A 6,022-nucleotide genomic window follows, 5' to 3' on the forward strand; every position below is an offset into this window, starting at 1 on the left:
GTCCTGTAAATGTGTTAGAACTATACACTAACCAGTCCGGATTACACAGTGTCCCTTGTTTCTTCCAGATCTGCTACACACAGGGAAACTTTGAACAGGCACGGTCATATTTTGCCCAGGCATTGAAACTCAATCCCAACAATATCCGGGCGCTGTACGGGTGTTTCCTGGTAAGGTCAACCTTTTTTCATTTGTTGTTTATATATCCTTGAGTATTGTGTGTATTTGTTTTGTTTGGCTTTTCGTACGGATATGTTAAAGACATACTAAATGATCAGTGTTTAAGGACTTGATTCTCTTGAAATTAAATTCAAATTCCTGTTTGTTTAGATACATTTTGTAAACAGTTATCTGTTTTTGTTTTCACTTTTGGAAATAGGATAAAAAAGAATGAAGAAATGACATCAGTATTACTTTCAAAGATGCCCGTCAAATTTTCTTCAGCTTTACCATTACATATCAATTTTAATAATTAATAGATTATTTTTGTTGAAAGAAGCTCCATATTCTCTATTTGTATTTATATGTCCTAGTTTGATGAGTGATGTTTTGTATTTTAGTCCTCGTGTAGTTTAGCCTCCACAAGTAAGAGCAAAGAGAAACAAGCCAATGTAAAGTATGCTGCATGGGCGGCCCAGCAACTCAAGGAGAAATATGTGGTACGTATGTAGTAGGTGTTACGGGACAAAGTCCAGGGGAAAGGAGAAATATGTGGTACGTATGTAGTAGGTGTTACGGGACAAAGTCCTGGGGAAAGGAGAAATATGTGGTACGTATGTAGTAGGTGTTACGGGACAAAGTCCAGGGGAAAGGAGAAATATGTGGTACGTATGTAGTAGGTGTTACGGGACAAAGTCCTGGGGAAAGGAGAAATATGTGGTACGTATGTAGTAGGTGTTACGGGACAAAGTCCTGGGGAAAGGAGAAATATGTGGTACGTATGTAGTAGGTGTTACGGGACAAAGTCCAGGGGAAAGGAGAAATATGTGGTACATATGTAGTAGGTGTTACGGGACAAAGTCCTGGGGAAAGGAGAAATATGTGGTACCTATGTAGTAGGTGTTACGGGACAAAGTCCTGGGGAAAGGAGAAATATGTGGTACGTATGTAGTAGGTGTTACGGGACAAAGTCCTGGGGAAAGGAGAAATATGTGGTACGTATGTAGTAGGTGTTATGGGTCAAAGTCCAGGGGACCTTGTCTCAGGGGTCAGATTTGTTAAAACATATTAAGGACTTTTGATAATTTACTGAACAAACTAGAATCAAGTTCTTTTAATTAAACGAAAGACAAAGATTCATCAAACAAGTGAATATCAGGTAGCGATGCAGACCCATTAGGCCTCTTGTAATGAAATGTTGATCTAACCCTCTAAATCATGTGACAATCACTTATCGGGACTTGTCCAAAAAAATCGCCTAAACTCAAATGTCTCATTTTCCAATACTAATCCCAATCCTGCATTTAAACAGACTGTTTAGCATTTCTGGTAATCAGTCATTTATAATTTACAACAGAAGGTTATTATGTCATCTGATTTCAGCTTGTTGTTTAATTAGTCCCTATATGTGTAACCCTGGTAAATTCATGCCGAAAAATAACGCTCTGCTAAAAAGAACTTCTCTTTAACTCGATCCATTTAGTGCGAGACTAGTAATCCAGAAATCAAAGGTTCCATCGTTAGTGGTGGCATTGAAATAAAATCAATTATTCATGTACTCTGTTATATATTTATTACTTAGCATTTGTTTTCCCGGAATCACTGTGAATAATCATGATCAAAACCTTAATTTTTTGCCATAAAATATAAAAAATATATTTTTTAGTTGGAAAGATAATGAGCAATGGAAATGTTATGATCATTGCTACATATATCAGGGTTTTAAACCAAGGCTTGCTGTCAAGTAACACAATGATAGGTTTAAGGCATACATTCAAAAATTTCTTAAGATCAAAAAATTGTTATTTGTTGTTTCAGACAGTGCAGTCAGAAGAAGCCACAAAACAAACCAAGATCTTGGAAACGATTGATAGACTTCTAGAATCTACAACAGAAAAAGCTTCTAATTGATAAAGATTTCAGACTTTTAGAACAAATATATTCAAGAAGCTTTATAGATAGAAAGTGAAAAAAATGAAAATCTCAAATGGATCACATGTAATGGAATACAGTATTTGAATGTAGTGAGGGATTCATGGGAGATTGGAAGGCTATTGTTTTGGTTACTATGGCACCGACTAGAAATTTAATGATGGTACACCAGGTAAATCTCATTAGCATGTACCAGTAATTTAAAATCTCTAGTGAATATTTCTTGATGTAGTGCACAGAAAGATCTACACCTGTATTTCTAATCGTCTCATTTACATAATGTCGATTATATTCACCAATGTGCTTCATGATCAATATTTTGAAAAGCAAATATTTATACAAGTAGTTATTTCACTTTAAGTTTCAAATGTCTTATAACTTTTGTTTCCAGTCCTCAAAAAAATTTTGATTTAAAACAAAAAAATCATGTAAAAAAAAATCAAACAAAAATATCTTTAGATAATACTCCAAATTTTGTGGCTCCCATTTTGGCGAAACCATGTTGGATAAGTCGCCTGGGGAAGACTGTTGATAGACTCTCCCAGAACATGAGGATTGCCTACCTCTGTTGATTGAACAATAGACTTAGATATATCAGCAAGAATGTACTTTGTATCAACACAACTGACCCTAAAAGAAGATTAGATGAGCATGGTTGTAGCCCAGAGTTGACGAAGCAGCAATCTTTTCCTCAAAAGTTTTCAAATCATGTGAAATCTCACACAAGACTGAAATAAAAGTTCCGGAGAAATTTTCTATGATAAAACGACACTTGCAAATCCATGTACATGTATATCTAAGTCTGTAATTGAACACCTTGTCTGTACAAAGCTGCACAATCGTTGATAAAACATTGATTTCCAGTAGCCAGTACGACAATTTATGATCCAAGGACATCAGTGGTCGAAAGGATGTAAACAAACCGTAAAATGTCCAGAAACAGTGTAGAGATTAGTCTCCTGTAGTGTTATAGAACATAAATCTTTATACATTATTCAAGTCATATTTCTTTATTTTATTCCTATGTTAATGTCATTATTTTATTGTGTGCATCCTTTGTTAAAAATAATGTACAAAGCAAGAGTGAGAACTGATACAGGAGAATGATGATTACTGGGCGATGGTATGTGGTATATAATGAGATATCTCCTGACGATTACACGGAGATGGTATGTGGTCTATAATGAGATATCTGACGATTACACGGAGATGGTGTGTGGTATATAATGAGATATCTGACGATTACAGGGAGATGGTATGTGGTATATAATGAGATATCTCCTGACGATTACAGGGAGATGGTGTGTGGTATATAACGAGATATCTCCTGACGATTACAGGGAGATGGTGTGTGGTATATAATGAGATATCTCCTGACGATGACAGGGAGATGGTATGTGGTATATAATGAGCTATCTCCTGACGATGACAGGGAGATGGTATGTGGTATATAATGAGATATCTCCTGACGATTACAGGGAGATGGTATGTGGTATATAATGAGATATCTCCTGATAATTACAGGGAGATAGTATGTGGTATATAATGAGATATCTCCTGACGATTACAGGGAGATGGTAGGTGGTATATAATGAGATATCTCCTGACGATTACAGGGAGATGGTATGTGGTATATAATGAGATATCTCCTGACGATTACAGGGAGATGGCATGTGGTATATAATGAGATATCTCCTGACGATCACAGGGAGATGGTATGTGGTATATAATGAGATATCTCCTGACGATTACAGGGAGATGGTGTGTGGTATATAATGAGATATCTCCTGACGATTACAGGGAGATGGTAGGTGGTATATAATGAGATATCTCCTGACGATTACAGGGAGATGGTGTGTGGTATATAATGAGATATCTCCTGACGATTACACGGAGATGGTATGTGGTATATAATGAGATATCTCCTGACGATTACAGGGAGATGGTGTGTGGTATATAATGAGATATCTCCTGACGATTACAGGGAGATGGTATGTGGTATATAATGAGCTAATCTGTGTGTAAGTAAAACATCATTTCTCGGATCTATAATGATTAATTCCAAAGACCCATTGTTGAAGAATTTGAAGATTCAAAGACGTCCTTGGTGCTTTCCTTAAACAAAATATTTGTATTATTTGAGTTCACATTAGAAAGCCTTGCAAGTTTTTTTTTGTTTTTTGTTTTCTCCATTTTTCTTTGGTAAAATACTGCATTCCAGAATGTGATATATATAAAATGGTTGGCTTCTAGTTAAGACTTTTGTTGTGTTAGCATTTTCAATACCAGTATATCATTTTTGTCTATTTTGGTGATGGATTTTGTTATTCTAACCTTATGCATGACACTTCAGCTTCAATTCATTATCATTTTAATCACAAATGGAATACATTACCCCCTTTTTTTCTCAAAAATGTATTGTCATTTTTTTCTTAACCTAATAAGTTTCAAAAAAAATTCAGGGTAAAATTTGTTTATTTAGTATACTGCAGTATGTATAAGAAGGTGATGAGTAATCTACAATGTCTCAATTTTATAAAACTATAATGAAACCTAAAACTTTGGCAGGATTGAGTCATGCATCTTCAAATCTGATTAGGAGATGGGAAGGGTCCAATGAAATGTTTTCCATGTTTTTGATTAGAAAAAATATTATAAAAAAAATTATTATATACACACCGGGTACTGGAGATTGTGATTAGTTGTAATTGATTCCCATAAGATTTATGTAACCAAGAATGTGATTGAATGGTGATAAATAGCTCCTTAAGAAATGGCTCAACCTTCTTGATTGTCTTAATAATTAAATCAACCCACATTGGATTAGTTTCCATTTCTACATCACTTAATTTTGTTTGTAGAACTTTTTTTTTCTGTGCTGGAGGAGGGTAAGAATGTTGTTTGTGTGTGTGCGTGTATCTATTTATATACATCTTTATGTAACAGTGATTGTGATTGGTTTATCCTTGTGAGGTGTAAAGAATGAATATTTTGATTGGTTTATCCTTGTGAGAACTCTGAAAAGATGCAATAATCAAAAAAACAAAGTAACTCGGTGTTTGTGTTGTCTTTATTATTATACAGTGGAACTTCGTTAACTCGAAGTCGACGGGACCACGAAAAAACTTCGAGTTATCCGAGTGTTCGAATTAAGCGAGTTATAGTTTTTGGTGAAAAGTTTGGTCAATATTTGTCAACATTATATAATTATTATAACTTCGCTCTGTCGCTCATCAGTTTAGTGTGAAGACTGGTCAATACATGTAAATATATATGTAATGTTTCGTTATGTCACTTGTAATTTGGGGTAATTTTGCCAATATACAGTCACGATAAAGTTTCTTTCACTTAGTCACTTCAATAACGATCTGATGTGCAAGTCATGTTTGCAAAAGGTAAACGATAAAACGGAATTCGACAAAATAACAAGTTATTAATGTCAAAACAAATAACCGTTTAAGTTTAACACAGATTGCATACAAAACGTAACAGAACCATTACCTTTTATTGGACATATATAAAATACTGTTTGATCAGAATACTTACTTTTTATTGATAACCACGCCATTTCCATGTGTATTAGCACCGGAAGTTGGGCTGCGCATGTGCGTATAAAATGTTACTGTAACTGAGTTGGCGTTTTATCCGATTTAATAGACGGCACTGACCGTTACAGTTGTACTCTGAACACCTCGGCAGTAATTACGCTATTGTTTCAGCAGTTTAAAGATTTAATAGGCGCCGGTGACTGTGTCATTTCTACACCTGTAAAAACATCAGCCGGGTAGATCTATGGGTGTGTCAGAGATTAGTTCCGCTTGAGCGAACGGGTAGATGAGTTGTTGACTGTCGTGTGTACTGATATCGGCGACCGCCTTGGGGAAATTACCTGATGTAATTAAAGCAGTACTTTTTATCACCAAGACTTGTT

The 6,022-nt window shown here is 35.2% G+C and overlaps 1 long non-coding RNA gene across 1 annotated transcript; it reads left to right on the forward strand.

The window, feature by feature from the left end:
• The first annotated feature begins 66 nt into the window (after positions 1-66).
• LOC117320067 lies at positions 67-5,142 on the forward strand. The gene is made up of 3 exons (XR_004530917.1): positions 67-170; positions 561-659; positions 1,978-5,142. It is a non-coding gene; the product is annotated as an uncharacterized LOC117320067 (long non-coding RNA).
• The last annotated feature ends 880 nt before the right edge of the window (positions 5,143-6,022 follow it).

The sequence above is a fragment of the Pecten maximus genome, unplaced genomic scaffold (genome assembly GCF_902652985.1).
Source record: "Pecten maximus unplaced genomic scaffold, xPecMax1.1, whole genome shotgun sequence".
NCBI lineage: Eukaryota > Metazoa > Mollusca > Bivalvia > Pectinida > Pectinidae > Pecten > Pecten maximus.